The sequence below is a fragment of the Schistocerca cancellata genome, chromosome 3 (genome assembly GCF_023864275.1).
Source record: "Schistocerca cancellata isolate TAMUIC-IGC-003103 chromosome 3, iqSchCanc2.1, whole genome shotgun sequence".
Taxonomy (NCBI): Eukaryota; Metazoa; Arthropoda; class Insecta; order Orthoptera; family Acrididae; genus Schistocerca; species Schistocerca cancellata.
The window spans coordinates 712,697,730-712,722,838 of NC_064628.1; positions in this window are offsets into that span (position 1 = coordinate 712,697,730).

The window sequence follows — 25,109 nt, forward strand, 5'->3', positions numbered from 1 at the left end:
CGGCCACTTCGGCCGGCCCGGGACTCGAACCCGGAATCTCCTGCTTACATGGCAGACGCTCTATCCATCTGAGCCACCGAGGGCACAGGGGATAGTGCGACTGCAGGGATTTATCCCTTGCACGCTCCCCGTGAGAACCACATTCCCAACTTTGTAGTACCCCTGCCCACTACACTCATTACTCGCGGCAGACAATCATACCGAGCCCCGTAAGATTTCGGGCATTACGTGTGCATCCGCACAGAAGAAGGTCAACGGCCGGTCAGCCTTAACTATATGGAGACGGTATCTGTTCTTTCGGACATGTCCGAAAGAACAGATACCATCTCCATATACGTACTCGAAATGTTCGGACATCAGACTTGAAGGAAAATGTGATTAAAACTATGGAAGGCGACTCCTGTGTCGGTACCTGGTAGTTGGCCCGCCAGTACAGGGTAAGCCAGACGACCATGTGGAACATTCTCCATGAAGATTGTTATTACCCTTATCGCTTAAGCGTATGCAGGGCTTACTAGCGACAGAGTTTCCACATCGGAAGTAGTTTTGTCACTGGTTTCTTCACCAGGCAACCACTATTCCGGGATTCTGTCTCATCCATCGTATTCACAGGTGAGGTCACCTTTACGCGGAATGGTATCTTCAGATTTTATAACAGTCGTCTGTGGGATAGTATGCAGAACCCCCATGGCGTGGTGACAGCAAATCATCAACATCGATGCAGCTGGAATCTGTTGACCGGGATAATTGGCGACCATATTTTGGAACCAGTCTTCCTTCCATGTCGCCTAACAGGCCGGAGCTATAGGCTATTCTTGAGGGTGACTTTACATCCACTGCTGGAAGAAATGCCATTGATGATTCGAAGGATTATGTGGCTGCTACATGATGGTACTCTAGCCCACTTCGTCGTTAACATCCGGACTCATTCCAGATGTGGAGATACTGGAGCAGCGTATTCATGCAGCGTTCCACACTGTTCGGATGCGGCTGGCCGATGTGAAGGTGTGAGACAGAACATGCTATGGCGCGTACACACATGCGCTGAGGCACATGGTTCAAATGGCTCTGAGCACTATGGGACTCAACATCTGTGGTCATCAGTCCCCTAGAACTTAGAACTACTTAAACCTAACTAACCTAAGGACATCACACACATCCATGCCCGATGCAGGTTTCGAACCTGCGACCGTAGCGGTCACGCGGTTCCAGACTGACGCGTCTAGAACCGCACGGCCACACCGGCCGGCTGAGTCACATGGAAACCATTTTCAACACATACTGTAACTGTGACTGCATGGTACAGTGCGTAGTAGACCGCAGTCTATGTAACAATGTAAATAAAATGAATAAATTGTCTCTAGCGTGGAATCCATGCATTTCCGGAAGTAAGTTCATTAGACCTTATTACTACCGTGTCCTATCGTCGACCAAGCCCTAGTGTTTCTACACAGTGGGTGGAAAATATCACCTGTTTTCACCATATGTGCAACACATGCACACACTCTATTGTCCAAGTGAATAAAGTGCGTACGGTAGGGTTTCGACCCCGCCAGCACAAATGACCTGCCTGTTGTTATCCCGGGACTGTCCGATTCTCAGTTGTGATGCAGTATGCACCTCATGTCTTTGGGACTGAATACTGAACCACGGTAATGTTGAGTGATGATATTGTTCTTGCGCCGTTTCAAGCCTAGAGATTTAAGGGACTTGCAGTTCTTCTGTGTAGGCACATCATGATTCGGCTGTGAAGTGAAGCGCCGGTAGTTATGTGTCTGTTTTCTAACATACCACCAGCTTGCTTCACATGGAGGCTTCTTACGATTTCTTCACCGCGAAAACCGACGAGACGGTAGCTCTGGTCCACAATCCCAAACTCAAGATAATCTAATGTCGGAAAAAGCACTGAGAAGTAAATCGCATTACTTGGCGTCTCCGCAGTTTTATGTCCTGGGCCTACTGTAAGGAAAAAAACCCGTAGACGCTATGAATCAGTTTGTCGTTGAGAAAAGAATTATTTGCAATATTGCACTCGACACGTGCCGAAAGCGTATCTACTGAATGAGCTGACTCATAAAATATTTTAGTATCTTTTTGTAGACTTTGATCCTTTGAGAATCCTAGTGATGATTCAATAGAATTTTCCTTTGTAAAGTCTGCTATGAGCTCGGTCGTTATTATTTCAGTTTCAAGTGTTCTGATTACCGCACGTAGCTCGAAACCTGGTACAGCCTGTTTTAAATATTTGTTTAAGTCGCAGTGTCCTATGTGCTATGAGGTACTTGCACAACTTCATCACTTCCCAGATGTAGCTTGCCGTTTGATGCATACATGTTTCTAATCGTGTTGTATGTTGCTAAGCCTATCACCACAGTACTCCAACCTCTTTGGTCTAGCTCGATTGGTGGGAAGTAATTTGGGCTTAGTACGGATGATCGACCATTTAAAGTCAAAGTGTATGACATCGTCAATTGACGAACTGGTGTGTGTGATTACCGTTTTTATGTCTTACCTGACATAAATATCCGCAGAGGTATGTACTGAAATTTAGGTAGCGTTGAAAATTTTTAAATAAATGATCCCTGGGAAAGTAACGGCATATTTCTTCCGATGGCTGCAAATGAGCAATTGAATCGAAATAATAAGCAACACTTCGGCTTCTTCTTCAGATATATGTAACCCATTGACTTGTAGATCCCTCCACAACATCTAAATTGGAAAACGACGAGTTACTGTTGTGCGTTTCCCGCATTTTTCACTGTCTTGGCCATAGCTGCCACATCACCAGCCAGCCAACCAACCACAGATTGCCCGGCCAAGGCTGGCATTAGGAAAGGAAACCGCCTGATGTGTTTCGCAGTGGTAGGGGTCTGGGCGTTTTACTCAGCTTTCCTTTTGAGGCTCTTTTAGCTGCAGCCAGGTAACTGAATATACACTCCTGGAAATGGAAAAAAGAACACATTGACACCGGTGTGTCAGACCCACCATACTTGCTCCGGACACTGCGAGAGGGCTGTACAAGCAATGATCACACGCACGGCACAGCGGACACACCAGGAACCGCGGTGTTGGCCGTCGAATGGCGCTAGCTGCGCAGCATTTGTGCACCGCCGCCGTCAGTGTCAGCCAGTTTGCCGTGGCATACGGAGCTCCATCGCAGTCTTTAACACTGGTAGCATGCCGCGACAGCGTGGACGTGAACCGTATGTGCAGTTGACGGTCTTTGAGCGAGGGCGTATAGTGGGCATGCGGGAGGCCGGGTGGACGTACCGCCGAATTGCTCAACACGTGGGGCGTGAGGTCTCCACAGTACATCGATGTTGTCGCCAGTGGTCGGCGGAAGGTGCACGTGCCCGTCGACCTGGGACCGGACCGCAGCGACGCACGGATGCACGCCAAGACCGTAGGATCCTACGCAGTGCCGTAGGGGACCGCACCGCCACTTCCCAGCAAATTAGGGACACTGTTGCTCCTGGGGTATCGGCGAGGACCATTCGCAACCGTCTCCATGAAGCTGGGCTACGGTCCCGCACACCGTTAGGCCGTCTTCCGCTCACGCCCCAACATCGTGCAGCCCGCCTCCAGTGGTGTCGCGACAGGCGTGAATGGAGGGACGAATGGAGACGTGTCGTCTTCAGCGATGAGAGTCGCTTCTGCCTTGGTGCCAATGATGGACGTATGCGTGTTTGGCGCCGTGCAGGTGAGCGCCACAATCAGGACTGCATACGACCGAGGCACACAGGGCCAACACCCGGCATCATGGTGTGGGGAGCGATCTCCTACACTGGCCGTACACCACTGGTGATCGTCGAGGGGACACTGAATAGTGCACGGTACATCCAAACCGTCATCGAACCAATCGTTCTACCATTCCTAGACCGGCAAGGGAACTTGCTGTTCCAACAGGACGTCCGCATGTATCCGTGCCACCCAACGTGCTCTAGAAGGTGTAAGTCAACTACCCTGGCCAGCAAGATCTTCGGATCTGTCCCCCATTGAGCATGTTTGGGACTGGATGAAGCGTCGTCTCACGCGGTCTGCACGTGCAGCACGAACGCTGGTCCAACTGAGGCGCCAGGTGGAAATGGCATGGCAAGCCGTTCCACAGGACTACATCCAGCATCTCTACGATCGTCTCCATGGGAGAATAGCAGCCTGCATTGCTGCGAAAGGTGGATATACACTGTACTAGTGCCGACATTGTGCATGCTCTGTTGCCTGTGTCTATGTGCCTGTGGTTCTGTCAGTGTGATCATGTGATGTATCTGACCCCAGGAATGTGTCAATAAAGTTTCCCCTTCCTGGGACAATGAATTCACGGTGTTCTTATTTCAATTTCCAGGAGTGTATTTTATAAAACACCGTGAATCGCTCTTCTTCTTCTCCTAATACTTCTTATTCTTCGGTAAACGACCAGCGGTGTTCATTGATCAACGGAAATTTAACCCCATACCCAATTTAAGTTTTGCATGTAATGTTTTATCAGCTAAAGGTGCGGCAATACGCTGGCCAATACCGTTATACTTTCTTGAACGTATTTCCTTGGATCAGTCGGCTAATATCGTATCTGCAACGTGACTTTCTGAGGGATCTTTATTTGCTGCGTCTGCAAAGCCATGGTGTAAGCAGGCTTCGTCTAAGAGATTTATACCCTTGTCACCACACGTGAGTCATTTTTCAAACTTGGTCCCAGGTCCAAGGAAGTTGTATGTAGGCATATGAAGCTCAACTCGCAGATTATCAAAGATAGTACTACCTCTGCAGATGTCTTTCCCATCATGTATGTTACGCTACTATGCTGTTTGAGGTTTGCACGCCTTGTTATATAGCATGTTGGTGCCATCCATCCAACTGTTATGCGATGACGGGAATCCTAACCATTTAATAATAACCTTTTTGCCAGGAACGTACCATCTGGTTCACTGCTCCTCTGTATTCTTCTCTGTAAAAGCTACCAGCAATTTCACAACTGCTGCTATCTTTTAAGATGTTATTACTTGTATTTGTACATTGCACCTTGGAAACTGTAAATACTTCTGTTGATCAATTTGAAAGGTATGATTTCTCAAATGGTGAGGTACATACAAAATTACGTACATAAAATTTCTGTTTATATGGATATACCTTTTGTAATATGACAGTGAAAGATACTTAGAAGTTCATTATGATAATGTCCTGTGGGCAGATCGATTGTACATTGATGATGATTTGTGGGGGGGGGGGGGGGGTGGTATCCGTCCATTTGAAAGAATCATGAAGGTTAAAATGCATTCATATTTGCCCTTTCATTCACACTAGACTCGCATTCGGGAGGACGACGGTTCAATCCCGCGTCCGGCCATCCTGATTTAGGTTTTCCGTGATTTCCCTAAATCGCTCCAGGCAAATGCCTGGATGGTTCCTTTGAAAGGGCACGGCCGACTTCCTTCCCCATCCTTCCCTAACCCGATGAGACCGATGACCACACTGTTTGGTCTCTTCCCCCAAACAACCCAACCCTTTCATTGTTCATTTCAAATGCTCCACAATGCATGCCTTAATCCGACAGAATGTCGATTAGTGATGTGTCCCAGACTGCTCTACTACTGTCTCTATTACAGAGCTTACCAGCACGTTCTGTTTGTAGAATGTGTAGGATGCAGCTGGTTCCTGTCTGTAATAGCCATTCCTATCATTATTTTCACACGTAGAGCATATACAAATATCGAGTACGCATCAATGACCATTAAAATGTCTTTCAAAAGAAGATTCTCTCGTGAGTGTTGGGTGATATCTACGAGTTCTGTCCGCTATAAGTCATCCAATCCTCAAATTTTAACCTGTCTATATGGGAAAGTCCCGCACGCTAGTTTATGGAGTTCTTGAACAAACGTCTCCATGATTATTATTCACTGTTATGTCTTTCTCTAAGTTCGAAAATTACGGAAATAATTTCATACGAATGTGCTGTATTCCCAGCCGCAGGCAAAGTTGTGAGCAAGCGTAATCGTTCAACTATTTCGTTGGGGTCGTCGTAATAGATGTATTGGGGCGATCTGTTATTGATTTTCCTTCAATAATGCCGCTGCCAGGTACGTCTGCTAACACATGTGTAATAATGTTTTTGTATTTCGAGCTGCTGATACATTTCGGCCCTACTTCTTTGGCTTTCTTCCATACACTCATCCCACATAATACATGAATACGCTGCTCCAGCGTCTCCACCCATCTGGAATGGGCTCTGCATAAACCAGACTTTTGTTGAGGGTTTCAGGTCTAATAGTTTGACGTTTCTGGTTATGGGGCCATCTCAAAATAACTGCCTAGTTTTGTAGTTTTTTAAGAATATAAGATTCAGTAAACTTGGAGTTATTAAACATGATACTCTTTCGAATTCTCTTTCCCCAGTTTGTAAAGCATTCTTGGTTAAACTCATAGGTTGGGTACCCGGCATGTATGGCTTCTCCTTGCGCACACCGTAAGTTCTATCTACACGACTACCGCTGTGACGTTTAATGAAATCAACAACAGCATCTTCTTCATGGTCTGCCTTCTCTAACCTTCGAGAGCAGTTCGGAGATGCTGTGACAAGACTAAACGTATCTCTGAATGATTGGTCGCTTTCAAAATGCCATAACTTCAGCAATCGCTGTTTCTCTCGAATAGCCTTGACTAAACGTATCTCTGAATGATTGGTCGCTTTCAAAATGCCATAACTTCAGCAATCGCTGTTTCTCTCGAATAGCCTTAGGTGGTTCAACGACTTTGTCCTCATGTTGTTACCTACTAAGCAGACTTTGGAACGGTATACAGCCTTTACAGGGTGATCACGAAGATATGCAAATACTGTAATCATGTGTTATTTTACAAGTAAAACTAAAGAAGAAAGTTCTTCCAGAACAACCAGAGAAGCAAACATTATTATAAATGTAAATTTGTTTATTTTCCATTAAGAATGTAGAAACGTTTATGTTATTGTTGGCAACTGTTATCGAGTTGTTTCAGTCGTTTCCTAACCTTGAAGCGAGTTAGTTTTCTGCATTGTTCAGTGAAGGAGCATAAAAACTATAGTGTATTTAAGTGAAACCACATAATAACTGTCGTAGTTTGCAGATTATTTATGAAATAGTTATGCCTTTCAAATTTACGACAGAGGAGTGCGCCGCTATGGTGTTGGGTTGTTTGGGAGAGGAGACCGAACAGGGCGCTCATCGGTCTCATCGGAATAGGGAAGGATGGGGAAGGAAGTCGGCCGGCATTTGCCTGGAGCGATTTAGGGAAATCACGGAAAACCTAAATCAGGATGGCCGAACGCGGGTTTGAACCTTCGTCCTCCTGAATGCGAGTCCAGTGTGCTATCCACTGCGCCACCTCGCTCGGTGATATGATGTTTATTTATGGCAAATGTCATGGTAATGCTAAGACTGCAGTTAACGAATATCGCGTACATTATCCAGCTCGGAGGATTGAGAATGCACGAACAATTTCGATTGTTACGCGAGACAGTTTCTCTACCTAGCGTTCATAATCAGTACAAGCGCTCGATACGTGAAGACGATGGTGAGGATATTGTGGGTGCTGTTTAACATAGTCCGGGTACCAGTACACGACATATCTCTCAACGATTAGGCATTTCACAATCAAAGGTATAGCGTACAATGAAGCACAATAATCTGTATCCTTACCACCAACAAAAAGTGCATCATTAACATCCAGGAGATCCTGCCCTTCGCTTGGAGTTGTGCAACTGGTTAAATATTGAAATTTCCTGGCAAACTAAAACTGTGTGCCGGACCGAGAGTCGAACTCGGGACCTTTGCCTTTTCGGGCAAGTGCTCTAACAACTGAGCTACCAAGCACGACTCACGACCCGTCCTCGCAGCTTCAATTCTGCCAGTACCTCGTCTCCTACCTTCCAAACTTCACAGAAGCTCTTCTGCATACCTTGCACAACTAGCACACCTGGAAGAAAGGATATTGCGGAGACATGGCTTAGCCGCAGGAAGTTTCATATCAGCGCACACTCGGCTGCAGAGTGAAAATTTCATTCTGGAAATACCCCCAGGCTGTGGCTAAGCCATGTCTCTGCAGTGTCCTTTCTTTCAGGAGTGCTAGTTTTGCAAGATATGCAGAGGTGCTTCTTTGAAGTTTGGAAGGTAGGAGACAAGGTACTGGCAGAATTGAAGCTGTGAGGACAGGTCGTGAGTCGTGCTTGGGTAACTCAGATGTTAGAGCACTTGCCCGCAAAAGGCAAAGGTCCGAAGTTCGAATCTCGATCTGGCATACAGTTTTAAACTGCCAGGAAGTTTCATATCAGCACACACTCCGCTGCAGAGTGAAAATCTCATTCTGGTTAAACATTAATCGGCAGTTACACAAATACATTTCATATACTGATGAGGCACAGTTTACTCGTGATTGTATAAGCAATTAACGTAACGAACACGTATAGTCTGAAGCAATCCCACACGCAAGAGTGCAACGCAATTTCCAGCAGCGTTTTATCATGGTGTGGTATAATCAGCACACACTGTAATGGACCATTCATTTTCCCAAGACGTCTAACTGGCGAGACGTACTTACAATTCCTTCAAGAAGAAATGCCCTGCTTGCTCGAAGATGTATTTTCAACATGACGGCGCGTCTCCACATTTCACCAATGCCGTTACTACACATTTAAATGTACATTTTCCTTGGAAATGGATTGTTCGTGGTGCTACATGTCTGTGGCCACTCAGATAACCAGATTTTTGTGTATTGGGATGAATGAAAGACATGGTTAATGAGGACAAAGTCAATACACGTGAGGTATTACTTGCTCGCATTATGAATGCAATAGAGGAAATTAAGAACAACCCTGTGAAACTGAAACGAGCAAAAAAATCTGTTCATACACGTGCAGCTGAATGCATTGAACTCGGTGTACACATTTTTGAACATTTATTGTGAATCTATTGTAAAATTGAATGTACGCTGTACGACTTCCTTAACACTAAGCTTTGTTTTTTTCCGGTTTAACATGAATTAACGTGTGCTGTGATATTAATAATATCAGAATATCTGACACATTCATACAGTTTCAGTTAAAGTTATTACCATTATTTTTCAAAATTAAATTCTCTACAATTTCTGTTGAAAACTTTACGTAGTTGTCTGGAATTTAAAAAACAAATTGGGCCAAGTAGTTAATAAACTAAAAATTTTACGAAATTACGTCTGTGCTTCTCTGCATGTTCCGGAAAACTACTGCAGATACACGTCTGGGACATGTTTTATTAGATTCACCACATCAATAACAACAAAATAAATGGAAATCGTGCTTTACTTTAACCCCGTGCAGTTTTGCGATGGCTTCATATTAGCGTTGCTAATTTCAGGCAAAATCTTTTACTAGCCGTAACTCCGTAACTACAAATTTTCGGAGCTATGTTTATATGAACTTTTTACTTTAGTTTCACTTGTAGAATAACATATTAGAATATTTGCATATCTTTGTGAATCACCCTGTATACACTCCCGTTTGTCTTCTTTTCCTTTACATTAACTCCTGCAGTTCATTGGTTGATAGACCTCAGAATGGTTTGAGAGTAAGTATTTAACTCCTTGATACCTCTGTTGAGGGTTTCAGGTCTAATAGTATGGCGTTTAATACCGTCGTTGAGCGTCTAAACTTTCTCGTCAACTCACAGATGAATGTTCCGCCCACCCCTCTTAGAGTGATCGTGGGCTGATGATCTCACGAACTTATCCACACTGTAAAGTATAATATGGCGTAATTAGCATGCTATTTCACGACACACACACACACACACACACACACACACGCGTCTTTTAATTACATCCTGAAAGTTTTGGAAGTATCGTCCTTCATTCAACGGTTTAGTTTTAACGATAACAATAAAGCTATACCGTGAATGATCCCAGCAATCTCCACATAAATTTGTAAATTCTCCGAGCGTCGTGTCATTTGCTACATGTGCGTCGTAAACATGCGTTTTAAATTCACGTTATCCTATTTGAAGGCAATAATAAGGATCGCATTAGTTCTTATCAGTTGCTTTGGGATCTTCCAAATTGTCTGGCTTACGTAGAAGATATCAAGACCCCCTTCGCCTGCCAAACAGAAATATTTGCGTATCTGATTCTGACTTTCTGCTATGAGCTCGTCGAATATGGATATGGTATTAGGATTTACTTCTTCAGTTACTAGGAGCTCATCACTTTCGGTGAAAGCCTTATATGTAATACTGTCAACATCTGAAAGAATTTCCTCAAGTAGTTGGTATTGGATTGAAACAACGTTTTAGGAAATATATATACATTCTTATAGACCATCTCGATGCATCATCAGAGACACGAGTACATTTGTTTCTCCAGAAGAGAGAGATCTGATTCAGCCGGCAGTAGTGTTCCACTCTTGTTATTCTGTTTTCCCGAAGCGTTCTCAGATCAGTCAGTTACAATGAAGTCGTTGTCGAGAGGATGCATCGTCCGGCCACTCATGAATATTGTGTAACTACACTGGCACGAAACTGTAGAAACGGAAGAAGACAAAAATAGGTACAGGAAACTGAATAATGAATTAAGAAGAGAAGCTGAAGAAGCAAGGGAAAATGGATGAAACAGAAATGCGACGAAATAAAGAATGGAGAAAGAGGGAAAGTATGAAATGATGTATGGACTGGCTAGTGAGATAGTTTTTGAACGTAAAATAAAGAAGAATAACATGGAAATAGAAAGAGCGGCCGGTACTCTAGCAGAAGAACCACAGAAGGTTGTGAACAGATGGCAAAAATATATTGAATGTCTGTATAAGAGAGATGAAATACAAAGCGAAATTAAGGTTGAAGAGGAGCAATATGTGTCGAAAGATGGAAAGGGATTCACCACCTTGGAAGTAAAAGTAGAAAAGGCGCTGAAGGAGATGAAGAATAGGAGGGCATGTGGAATTGATGATTTGCCAGCAGAACTGTTGAATAATCTGGGAATCAAGGCAAGAAAATAAAGAGTCTACCTCTATAATGATATATATGACAGAGGGGAATTACCTGAGGACTTCCTTGCAACAGTTATGATACCAACAGAGAAAAAGAGAAACACTACAAAATGTGAAGGGCATAGGTCCATCAGTCTAATTTCGCATGCAGCTAGTTACTGAGAGTGTTGAATAGAAGGCTATATGGCAAGCTGGATAGAGGGATTGCAGAGGAGCAGTTCGGATTTAAAGGAGCAAAAGGGACAAGAGATGCTATTGGTCTGTTAAGAACTATAGGGGAAAGATATATGGAAAAAGGTAGAGAAATCTTTGCTGTTTTATAGATTTAGAAAAGGCTTTACACAGAGTTCAGTGGAACAAGCTGACGGATATATCGAAGAGGAAAGGAGTAGACTGGAAAGAGAGACGACTGATACAGAATCTATATTTACACCAGAAAGTAAAAATAAAGATTGGAAATGAAATGTCTGAAGGAAGCAGCATTGAACGAAACGTTAGACAAGGCTGATGCCTTTCCCCACTGTTGTTTGACCCACATCTTGAAGAGATTATTGCGAAAGGCTTAGATGAGAAAAGGGGAATACGCATTGTTGAAAAGAGAATAGAATGCATAAGATTTGCTGATGACATGGTATTAGTGGCAGAAAGTGAACGGACAGTGAATAACATGCTGAAAGATATGAATGAGGCTTGAGTGGAATTTGGGATGCAAATAAACACAGCAAAAACAAAGAGTATGGTCATCAGTACAAGACCCAGACTGTCCAGTATTAAAATAGGAGAAGCTACCATTAGCCAAGTAAGTGCATTTAAATATCTTGGGAGCGCAATAACTGAACACTTGAGATGTCACCAGGAGGTGAAAACTCGAATTTCTATAGCGAAGGAGGCATTCAACAGAAAGAGGGGACTGTTTACATGGGGTAGAAACATGGACGCTGAGACGATGAAAAAAGGTTAGAATCATTTGAGATGTGGATGTGGATGAGATTGGAAAGGATGGAAGGAGTGAGTAATGAAAGAGTATTGGATAGGGTTGATGAGAGAAGATTTCTGCTGCAGGTTATAAGAGAAAGGAAAAAGAACGGGCTTGGACATTCATTGAGAAGGGAGTGCTTGCTTGCAGATGCTTTGGAAGGTCTGGTTTGTGGGAGAAGACTTAGAGGAAGAAGGAGATACAAGATGACAGACGACATAAAGGTAAGAGAAAATTATGCGGACCTGAAGAGGATGGCAGAAGACAAGACAGCCTGCAGAACTACCATGTGAAAACCTGCCTTCGCAGAACAGTAATGATGATGTTGACTGGCAGGAAAGGGGTGCTATAGTGTAAATAAAAACACTGATGCCATGTACACGCTTCATTTATTTCTACAGATAGCTGGATATATATACGTACTCAAATAAGATCGCAATTCTATGTTTATACCAAGTGTTGTAAAGTCATACATATCTCAGCGTACTGACGCAGGCGTTTCCGCCATGTCTTTGAAAAATTCTGTTAGTTTCATCTTGCTAGATGAGATGATGCTCAGGGAAAGATCCCCATTCAGTAATTCAGTATCTGATCAATGAAAAGTCGCAGATGGGAATGCAAGAATTAGTTATAATGATCAGGGGTACGACTGGAAGATGTAGCTATTCGGAGCAGGATCATTTAAACGCCGTCCGCGCCGGTGCACACGAAACCTGGAACCTGGCCCTGTGCGTGTTACTCGGCGCTATCACTACTTCTCCACGCGATCTGCCTCGTATGTGTTGTCCTTTGACAAATTTTCAGGGTGGTTAGTATGGAACTTTGAAGCTAGATCGATGAAGTGTCGTTGTGTCCCCCATGGCTGTCTCTCACAACACCGACCGTATTAAATCCCGCGTGACGGGTGAAGTGTTTCGCTTGTGACGCACTGAGCTAGATTATTATAGTTGATAGATGATCGTTTAGGCCGTGCCACTTTAACTAATAAACGTTTTCAACGGCAGCTACCAGACAACTTTCCCGGTTACATAGAAAGTTACTTTCGCGAGGTCTGGAAGACCATAGTAAGATTTCTATTGCTCCACTTTTAAGTCGAATAGAGAGTAAAGAATACTGAATGTGAAGTTATTGGTTCACTAATATGATCTCGTTGTTACAAAACAGTGTTTTGAGACTGTCAGTAGACAATAGCACTTCCTAGGTTGCACAGGGCTCTTTATTTTTTCAAAAACGATAAGTTTCACCCGGGTAGGGCTTAAAAGGTTATCTGGAAGTACAATGAAAAATGGACATAATAAATAACCGAGCGTGATCCTATCCTGAGCTAGCACATTCAAAAGTGAAAACCAGAAACGTAAATATATAAAGCGTGAAGGATGGGTAAGCACGTACAAAATATTTGACAATTACTGTCAAAAACTAACGAGAAGAACACCGTAGAAAATGGTATAAAAACCACCAAGAATAAACCCATAGAAGAATACTTACAAAGCGTAATTCTCGACCCTGTGTGAACCATCACTAAGGAGTTGGTACAATCAGAACTACATAGCTCTGTAACGAAACCGCTTGTCTGTTTCTTTCTATCTGAGTGAAACTTCCTAAAACCGTCCACTAAAATTTCTCAAAAATGATTACCAAACAAACTAATCCCTAACTTAAACTCGTGTACTGTGTAAAACTCTGGTTGTACTGAATTATACAAAGACTTAATATGATTTGCTCAATACTGTCTACTAACTGAAGTTGTTTCTATAAAAACGACGCAACTGAACTTACAAAAAATTTCTGGCCCTAAACTGCACTTACATAGTGTCTTGACAAACATTTTTTTCAGTTTTGTGAAAGCAGCGCACAGCATACAGCAGCAAACCAACGTTAACTATTACGACTGAAAACTCCCTACAACAAAGTGCAATGTGCGTTCGTACACAATAAAATGAACGTAGGGTGAAAATTTTAGCTAATAAGAAATGGTTTCTAACACTCCATAAAAAACTAAAAAAAATTCTTAGCTTCTCTCTCCATAAGTGCATCAAAAATATGCATACTCCGATTCCGTCAATCTCATATCGCACTTATAAAGAAAGTTTCCTGACCATCCTTGAAAATATTTCTGCTACTCAACACTGCTCAACTTATAATAACTTTGCTAGCGCCCTTAGGCAGAGGCGGTGTAACAACACAAAGATATTATAGCAATAGTCAAAGATTACTCAGGTTTGCTCTGTGTGCGCTATGCATATCGGTATTTGCGTAAGAAATAGAATTTGGTTAGTTTGTTGATTGGTTGATTTAGGGGAGGGGACTAAACAGCGAGCTCAATGGTTCCATCGGATTATTGAAGGCTGGGGAAGAAAGTCAGGCGCGTTATTTCAGAGGAACTATCCCGGCATTTGCCAGTAACGATTTAGCGAAATCACAAAAAACTAAACCAGGATGGCCGGACGCGGGTTCGAACCGTTGTTTTCCCGAATGCGACTCCAGTGTGCTGACCATGCGCCACCTCGTTCGGTAAACAGAATTTACAGAGTGACCAAAATGACATGCATACCATACAGTTGAGTCAGGAGGCAGCACTAAGATCACTGGATTATGATCCAAAAACAGAAACATGGCAAGCTAGTAATTCTCAAGCCTTGATTTAACAGAAGTTCCATATTCCTGGACTTGAACATAAGACGGGTTATACCTACGGTAAGGCGATGAGAAATCCTGTTAGCAGCTCCTGGTCTTGTGGTTAGAGTTGCTAACTCTCAATCACTGGATCCTGAGTTACATTCTCAGCTAGGTTGGGCGTTTTCCCGCTGGGTGTGTGTTTTGTCCTCAACATCATTTTGTCATCATCGAAGCAGGAGTTACGGAAGTGGCGTCAGATAAAAACACTTGCATCAGGCGGCCGAACCCCCCAGATGTTGAAATTCGGGGATCACCTGCACACGATAGCTATAAAGAGAGAAGCTGTGTGGTGAGGGCTAGGAAACTGCAACCCATTTCATCTTCCAAAAGCCAGAGAATAGTTGTTTCATTAATTCCTGAAGAAAATGTGTCTAATAAAGACCCAGTAAAGTCTCTCCTACGACTCTTTAACGATACTGGCCTCTTCACTAGAATGACAAGGAAGGAAACAGCATAATAAACTCAGTTTGGTTGAGGGCTAAGAGCACTGCTGCTTTGTCTCCATGTGTAAATCAAATCAGCCACCAAAAGTTCCACTGCGTCCCCGCACACTTAAGGCAAGCCGAGCGTCATCAGTGCATCGCGCTGTAGTCGAAACTGCTGATAGCGCTGTTGCCACCTTTCAAAACGCTAGCGGCTGCAGGAGAAAAACAGTGGCGTCTACAGATCTGTGGCAACACTGAGACGCTGCCATAGGCACGTTTATAAAACCGCTGTACGTTATTGGTTGAGACAAGCCCTTGAAACTGCCGTGCCCAACCGCCTGCAATTGTCACGAATAACTTACGCTGACCCAGCTATATATTTCCTGCATACACTTTAGCCCATTACTTAGCATTGTATTTTTTTTGGGCGCAAATATTTTATATATTTCTGCGTGACTTTCGATTGTTGTACCTAAAGAGTGAACTGATTGCTGTAATTCCTGCAAATAGAAAAGAAATAATTTTTCTCTAATTAGCTTATATTAGGAAAGAAAATTTAGGAAAGATATTTCTAGGAAAGATATTTCCTATTTTCTGTCTTCGAATTCGGCTGTGCTGTGTGCCTGATGGTAGTTTCTGTACAACAATGAATTGTGATTTAGCCCTCTATGTGTGTTTGTTATGAACGTATAGATGTCCACGTAACATCAGTATATTTCAGATTTCCTGAGTTTGTTTTATGCCTCCCAGTTATTGGACAATGACATGTTATATTGTCACTGCTTTGTAAATGAGCCTGTTTGTAAACATGTACAAAAATTACTGTTTACTTTTTTGAGGTCTGTTTTCTTTACGTTGTATGTGATTTTCTCCAGGGTTGTGTTGTAGAATGAAATATTGCCTTTCACATATTACGATTCCAATTGGATAAAAGTATGCCGCGTACATTTAGAACTGATGAAGTTCTAGCACAACTGGAGAGATATGAAGTGATTGAAAATGACACTGATGTCGTTAAGACTGGTGATTATTCCACACAATGTAAATGAAACAGTAGATGAGGAAGACACTGAACAAAACGCACTGAACGATGACTATTTTTCACGTTGTAGCAGGTACTTTCGAACTTATAACCAGAAAGCGTAAAACTAATGTTACCTGTTTACCGCCGGAAGCAATGCGTAGAAAAGCATTGAGACATGGACTGGAAAACACGAAACACAAACATAATGGTATAAATGTGAACCAACGAAAATTATGCAGAAGAATGTCTGGCAAATAACACAGTGCATCAGGTGTTTGATGAATTTTTTCCTGAGAAACTAGTGCATATTATTATAGCACAGAGCAAAATCTATGCTTGCCAACAGAAGAACATAAATTTTCTTCTAGCCAAAGAAGATCTAAGATCTTTTATAAACATGCTGTTTGTCAGTGAATATCGTAAGCTTCCCCACGAGAATAAGTACTGGGAACAACCGTTGATCTATTGGACAAGCAGATACAACAAAGCAGACATCACTTTATAGGACGAGGACAACATCAAAGACGTGGTGGTGGCCACTATTCACCCAGACGATTGATATCTACGTAGTAAACACTTGCCGAGGGTATCAAATTGCTAACCTCAATGAGAAGCTCTTGATTTTGGATATCCGAAGGAGAATAGTAATGTACCTTTCAAAGAAAACAGGACCAGCACCTAAATACAGAAGAAAACGACAAGAATGTTTGATAGGTGCAATATTTGTGCACACGACAGTTGTTTTGTTTCATTTCATACAGAACAGACAGACATTGTTTTTATTCTGTTCACGATGTTTTTTATATTGTTCTGCGTTGACATTAATACTGTGTAGGTTGACAGCTAATTGTGCGAATATCCCAAAAATGGGGCTGTCTATAGTTATTGTACTAACACGCTGAGTTTTTCCAAAACAGCTTTTTCTCTCGTTTATCAATCAGAGTATCATATTAATGTCAAAAAGCGTCGAAAAAAAAAAACAATAAAGCTTTGGCAAGTATTGGGCAAAAACTTGCAGAACGCAGATATTCACTCTACTACACGATTTAGTTGTTTTCCCACGACAATAGCTTTTAAGCCGCTGGCCAGTCCCTGGCGTCGCTAACCTGTAGCGGCGCGGACCCGGATCCGCGGCAGTTGACCCGGGCAGCGCCGCATCGCTAGGCGGCGTTGGGAAATGTCCAATCGGACGGGCGCTCTCCTACACCCAGATCGGCACCTGCTGAGTCAACACGGTTAGCTGCAGCTAACTCTATTAGCTCACTGCCACGCCCTCTGCGTCACGTCGCGGAGGCTCGACGCCAGCGAGCTCTCGGCACGTGTGACGTGGCGTGTGACGTCAGTGGCGGCGGCGGCCCTAGGCGGGAATCCCGCGTCAGCCATGTTCGCGGCTGAGCGCGCTCCACAAATGGGAACGCGCAGAGCTGGGAACCGGCGAACGGCACGCGTGCCGAGGCGCGGCGCAGTGGCGCCTGTTTTCGGGAGAATCGAGAGCTGCTTGCGTCACCACAGCGGAAGCTGCCGCGGGGGCGGGAGCGCGCTTATATCCGCAAAGTAAACAATCGCCCGAGCCGCGGAACGAATCTCTGGCTCTCAGCCGTCATTATTAGACGAGGAGGCGCGCGAAAGCAAACAGGACAGCTCGTCTGCATTGCCGGATCAACGTATCACCGGATCAACGTCGGGGCCGGGAGAGTTGCGGACAGGGTTGAATCTGCATATCGGGCTACTAATAGCGTTGATGCAGTGCGTGCGATATTTCAAACTCATCCACGTCGGGTTCAGTGGCGAGGTTTCATATGAGTTGCGTGGGGCGTAGATCCGGCAAGTGAGCGAGAAGCTTCTAACGCTCCAACGAAGACTGCCTAGTGTGGATGCTGTAGAATTCTTTCACAACAGATATTATCTCCTTTCTCGCATCTTTGTAAGATGGTATGTAACTGTCCCTTTTTTAGACCTTGCTCTCCTCGTGGAGTGGCCGCGCTGTTTGAGGCGCCATGCCACGGATTGCGCGGCGCCTCCCGCTCTAGGTTCGTGTCCTCCCCCGGTCATAGGTATTTGTGTTGTTCTTAGCATACGTTAGTTTAAGCTAGTTTAAATAGTGTGTGAGTCTAGGGACCGATGAGCTCAGCACTTTAGTCCATTAGGAATCCAACACATTTGAACATTTGTTTAGACCTTGTTCTAAAATAGTGACGAACACTTAATTCCACATCTGTACTGCACAATCCACCTTACGGTGTGGGGCGGAGAGTAATCTTTGGGGCTAATATCATTTCTCTCCCCATCTCTCTCTCTCTCTCTTTGTCTCTCTCCCCCTCCCCCCCCTCTTTCCATTCGCAAACGCTACGTCACTTGTCACGGTTACACGGTTATAGCCCTTCCCACTTCCGCCTTATTTTTGAGTACTATTAGGAACCTACGTGCAGGTATTCTTTATAGTTGGCAGTTTAAATTCTATTGGTTGCTTTTATTTTATTCGGAACTGATCAGACAACAAGTTCTCGTCTGTCATGAGCATACTACATACAAGCATTCCTTCAGGCATAAGTGTGAAGAAGTATTATTTCCTGACTCTTTGTGGAACGTATTGTCTCGGAATTTCAGTAGTAGACCTCTTCGTGATACACAACGCCTCTCTTGTAACGTCTACAATTTGTGTTTGTTGTGTTTGTGTGTAACTATTCCCCGCTTCCTGAATGAGCCCGCCACAAAACGTTTCGTTCTTCTTTCGATTTTCTATTTGTCTTCTATTAATCCAACCTGGTAAGAGTCCTAAACTGATGCAATAATCAACAACCGGTCTCGCAGAAGTTTTGTTAGTCACATCTTCGCGAATGAACTACATTTCCTTGGAATTCTTCAGTTGCATCTAATCCTGGAATCTAGTACTATTCGTATAATTAGTATTATGTGGTGATTGCACTTTACCTGGGGTATTCATCAGGTTTTAATTATCATATCGAAACAATAAAGTTACCTAATTCAATTTGATTGGTTACAAACACCCCTTAAAGGTCTCTCCGGATGGGTTGTTACTATCTCTCATGATTTTCCTTCAAAAGACTAATAGAACAGTAATCGATTGCCCTTTTCGCCTATTGACTTACAACAGTTTTTCAGGGTCAATTCCCGGTCCAGGCATCAATCACTGATCGTCCACAAGTCTTCCACAACTTCGCTGGACTCTTTTTGCGTTGCAAGCTTTCCGTAGACAACAGCATCGCCTGTGAACAGTCTCATGGAGTTTCCGACGTTACCCTCTAGATCTCTGATATGTAAACAGTTACGGTCCTACAACACTTTCTTGGAGTAGTCCTGACACTACATTTGCATCTATAGATTTCGTAACGTTGAGAACAATGTGTTGAGTTCTGTCTGCTAGGAAGTCCTAAGTCAAATCAAAAATCGGGTCCGATACCTGGTAAGCTCGATTTTGTTTAGTAAACGACAGTGCGGGATCTATCGAGTACCTTCCGGAACACTGCATCAATCTGGGCGCCTTTCAGCAGCACACCTCCGGCCTTAGAGCCGAATAATTAATATTGACTAGTTGATACTACGGCCAATTTTCCTATTTCTTCAGCCAATGTTACAGTAGCGTGATCTCGTATCTTAGTCGTGAGATTCTCCAATTTTTTTCTGAACCGCTTTGACACTACGATTCCTGAGGTTTTTTACTTATAAAAGCTTTCGATTACCGTGTTTCGACCACCTTCAATAGTTACAGCCAGCCATAACAGTCGAATATGGACTCTTTAATAACTTCATTAGATATTATTTAGTTATTTGGAGCAACAAACTGAATGTCGTTATTGGTGTCTAGCCTATCGTTGCGATATACCTCCCAGTCTGAATTTAGAGAGCGGAAAATTTCAAGGAATCCAGACCTCTGTTCTTAAAAATCGAATACACATCCGAGAAACGAGAATAGAAAACCTTTACGAGTACAGCGTGGCTGCCAGTGGAACCGGACGCTTCAGTCACGCAGCCAGCTGGACTTCTCGTTCTCACCATAATTTGGGATTTTATGTCACTGGCTGAAGGTGCCACAGGAAGATACTACAGGGTGAAAAGAATTTAAACCGACAAACTCTGGCAGGTTGTAGGGGACATCAAAACAAATATTTTTCCCTAATGTCATTTTTTCCTATGAGGATTATTTACACCGATGGAGGCTGTATTACGCTCTTCAGTTGTTAGAGGCCGTATTACGATCTTTAGTTGTTAGAGGGCGTATTACGCTCTTCAGTTGTGGGCAACTGCTGTCCACCAGTGTAGTAGTACATTGTCTCTGTTAACTAATGGAGCGATACACCTGGAGTGAGTCCACTGAGGCGGTTGGTGCGTACTACGTAGCGCACCGCAACGGACGAGCCGCACAGCGGATTGATCAACAAGTGCGGTTCTTCATTAATGTGTGAGTCGGTGTTGTTGGGGACTGTTTAATTGGGCCGTATCTGCTACCTAGGCCATTAAATGGCAGGCTCTATTACAATTTTCTCCCCAGAGCATTTCCAGACTTCCTGGAAGACGTCCCCCTCCCTACAAGACAACGCATGTGGTTCCAACATGACGCGGCGCCAGCACATTTCAGTCGTCGTGTGCGTCGATTCCTGGACAGACGGTTGCCAGGAACGTGGATTGGCAGAGGTGGTCCTGTATCATGGCCTGCTCGATCCACAGATATGTCCCCTATGGACTTTTTTGTTTTGGGAGAGATGCGCGACCTTGTTTACACAACTCCTGTTGAATCAGAAGAGGATCTGGTAGCCCGGATAGTAGCAGCAGCAGGAACAATTCAAGATACTCCTGGGGTTTTTGCCCGTGTCAGGCAGAACATGATCCGACGGTGTAAACTTCGTTTACATGTCAATGGAGGCATTTTTGAAAATCTACTGTAATTCAAATTGCGTTGTGTTAATGAGTTGTCTCTTGGTCATAAAAAATGGAAAAGTGTTTATTGGTTTAATTAATTTGCCGCCAGACAAATCTTCCTCTACCGGTTTAAATACTCCTCATAGGAAAAAATTACATTAGGGAAAAATATTTGTTTTCATGTCCCCTACAACCTCCCAGAGTTTGTCGGTTTAAATACTTTTCAGCCTATATAATCATCACTGGTGATCTCAATGGTCGTGTAAGGGCAAGAATGTGCCCCTGCAGACATGGAGCAAGTGTAATTAATGAAAATGGTAAGAGAATAATAGATTTTGCAGAAGCTCAAGACCTGCTTATCACAAATATGTTTTCCAAGAAGCGAGCCTCGCATATTTGGACTTATTATAGTAACGGCAACATCGGGCAGGATGACTTCCTTTTTGTGCAAAAATGTAATTAAAACCTAGAACTAGATGCAAAGTCCATTCCTCAGCACCGCTGGAGTTTGAATGCGCATCAAAATAACGACTCGATAGGAAAGAGAACGAAATGGCCCAGCACGGGTAAAATGGTGGCAGTCCAAAGTAAAAGAGAAGTATATAACCTCGAACCTCATTCTCTCACATATTACTAAAACCATAACAACCGTTTTATTTTTAACACAATTACCTTTTGTGACAAAATCATAGCTGTTTCGGTGCACAACGACCCTCTTCAGCTTCTATGGGCGGCATTTGGTGAACAGAAGTCCTTGTATTGTTAGTCTGTCAATGCATGAAGATTTGTTTACCAAATGCTCCATATGGCATCTATTGTCGACCGAAACTGGTTATGATTGTATCACAAAAAGTGACTGTGTAAAAGCAAAACAAACTTTAAAGTCGGTCACCGATCTCCTTAAACGGAATGTAGTTTTTTCCAACAACATGAAGTGTATTAAAAGGAACTTTTGAAGCAGATACCCGCGAACAAATAGGCATGTCCAAGCACGGCTGCCGTAAAATAGGTCGTAAAACGAGGTTATGAACAGGAAATGTTAATGACAAAATGAGAACGAAAAATAGTAGGGGGGAGTGTTGTGCCCGAAGGAACACATGTTTTTTCCTTGTCGATGTTTCATTCTAGTGACCGATTTTGAAATTACATGAAGGAACGAGCACTAGGGACCATCATAAGCAGTTTCTGACATTTGCTACTGTTTTTGTTGTTGTGAGACACGAGGTTGCGTTTTGTGCAGAGTTTCTAAATATTACGAGTCACACATATTCAAGTGCTGTAAAATATATTAAAGCTATTTGGAGGATACCGTTAATTCTCCAGTTACTGAGTTCTATGACGAGTAAAATTCTGTATATTTATAAAACTAATTACGTAATATGTGGATGAATAAGCAGTACTTTGTCAGTTGTGGACCATCTTGTACTTTGAAACGGAAGGTCTGCTTGGCATAGAACACCTCATATTTGGAAACGGATTGAATTTCTTTAATATTTTTAACAATTTTCGCTGTCTTGAAAACGGAAATTGATGTCAGTCACTGTAGAGTCTTTGTCACCACTGCAGAGTCTTGTACCGTAAGGAAGCAATGGAGAGGATGTTGTTATGGGTGGCTGGTATCCTGTCTCCAAAACACGAATGCACACATGGATTAACACGGTTCTTTATTTACTTTTACTTGATATTTAACTTGAATAGAGAATGTTGTGGTACAAGCTCATCAGTAATAGCCTTGTTGCGGACTATATCGGTAATCTTGCTATTACACTGTTGGAAAAGTACAAGTCCCACTGTAGTCACTGACCTGGTCGCTATGAACTGTCATAGCCAGTGATGTGAACTGAGCCTGCTCTGCGAATGAACGACAGGAGCCAAACTCGACAAGTGAGTCAGTGCGGTCAGCGGCGCCAGCTTTCGAGAGGGCGTTGGCGGCGGGCTGCTTGTTAGTGTGTCTCTGGCCTCTCTCGTGATACATACGCTTGATCCAGCGCCTACTTATCGACCTTCTTCAGCTTTGCCGACCGGTGTGCTGGCGACATCTTACACCTGCACATTCCTCCCCCTGAAACGCTGCACAATTTTTGTGTAGGAGGAGCGGGGGGGGGGGGCAGGTATTCGGACGCTGGATGTAGAGGTGAGCTGGGAGCCGTGACTGTGGAGGACGGCATACTCCTGACGTACACTGCCATCTGGCTTGTGAGGCGGCGGTCACTAGTAGCTTCTAAGTCAAAACATTTTTATAATGTAACTGAGTTTTGATAATACTTCTTCTTAACTGGATTTCACTTACTGATTACTGGCGTGTAGTGGAGTAATATTGTAACGCAGAGACTATTAAATACATTACTGACAATATTTTCACCTTTATAGCACTTTTCAATTTGAATAGAATATTTGTTCCTAGGTGTATCAGCACATTGCTCCAAGGTTCAAATGGCTTAAGCACTATGGGACTTAACATTTGACGCCATCAGTCCACTACACTTAGAACTACTTAAACCTAGCTGATCTAAGAACATCACACCCATCCATGCCCAAGGCAGGATTTGTACCTGCAACTGTAGCAGCAGCGCGGTTCCGGACTGAAGCGGCACCTTCTACTTTGGAACAGTTTTTCATATTTGGAAATAACTTACTTTCCTGGAGCAATTGTTTTAATTTCAGAAAAAAGGCTACAGAACATATAAAGTGATCTCTATCATTTTAAAATGGAATAAGACAAGAAGTTTAATATTAAATTTCTACCACAGGGCTGACTAGAGGCAAAAGCCAGAACATTTTTCCAAGTTACACCATTCTCCCCTACTATCACAAATTCCTTGCTTCGAAAACATCTGAAAACCGGAACGCCTATTGTGATGCTACATGTGAAGCAAAAAAGGAAGTTAGATCAGTCAGATATGTCCATTACAACCTCATCGATGAAAGGTTTGACACACCAGAGCACGAGTGTGATAGCTACGCCTAGCAAAGCAGCAGCAGAGGCATACGGCAGACAAATTCTATGGCACAAACGACGAAGAAGGTAAATTTATTGTGCACTGAAAGAAGGTGGCAGAGAGCTGGCGGTGGTACTTTGAAGCAGTCTCCAAAGAAGAGTTCCCACATCATCATGCCGATCATGAAGCCTGAAGCTCTATAAGCATCATCTTGGGGAACCGGCTGGGCCGAATGAACTGCCATCAGAATTACCCTGATCAGCCAGAACGTCATGACCACCGACCTACTATCAATATAAATCCTTCCAGGTGATAGCAGCGTCACCTGGTGAGGAATGAGTACTAGTCAGACACACACACGGAGCATTTAGTATCAGGGAGCGTACTGTCTGTGTGTAGAATGGGGAAGCCATGTGATATGTCTGAGTCTGACCGAGGGCAGATTGTGATGGCCGGTAGCTGTGGCCGAGCGGTTGTAGGCGCTTCAGTCCGGAACCGCGTTGCTGCTGCGGTCGCAGGTTCGAATCCTGTCTCGGTCATGGATGTGTATGATGTCCTTAGGTTAGTTAGGTTAAGTAGTTCTAAGTCTAGGGGACTGATGACTTCAGATGTTAAATCCCATTGTGCTCAGAGCCATTTGATGGTGATGGCCCGAATATTCGGCACGAGAATTTCAGAAACTGCACGACTTGTAGGGTGTTCGAGGAGTGCTGTGGTGAGTTTCTCCAACACGTGGCGAAACCCAGGTGAAACCACGTCTAGACGTTGTGTGGTTGGGAGGCCACCCTCGTTACAGATGTCGGACGTAGCAGGTGGGGCAAACTTTTAAAACAGTAAATGCGGCGAACTGTGGCGGGACTAACATCAGATTTTAATGCTGGGCAGAGTACATGTGTATCTGAACACGCAGTGCACCGTATACTCCTAACCTAGGGCCTCCACAGCCGACTACTCATGCTTGTGCCAATGTTAACACCACGACATCGGCAACTAAGACTAAAATGGGCATGTGACCATAGACAATGGACGTTGGCGCTGTGGGAGAGCGTTGCATGGTCTCATGAATGACGATACCTTCTTCATCATGCCCGTGGGAGGACGCGAATCCGTCGTCTTTCAGGGAAAGTTTCTTGACAGCTGTACCGAAGGACTGACACAAACTGGCGGCGGCTCCATTATGCTCTGGGAAACATTCACGTGGGCATCAATGGAT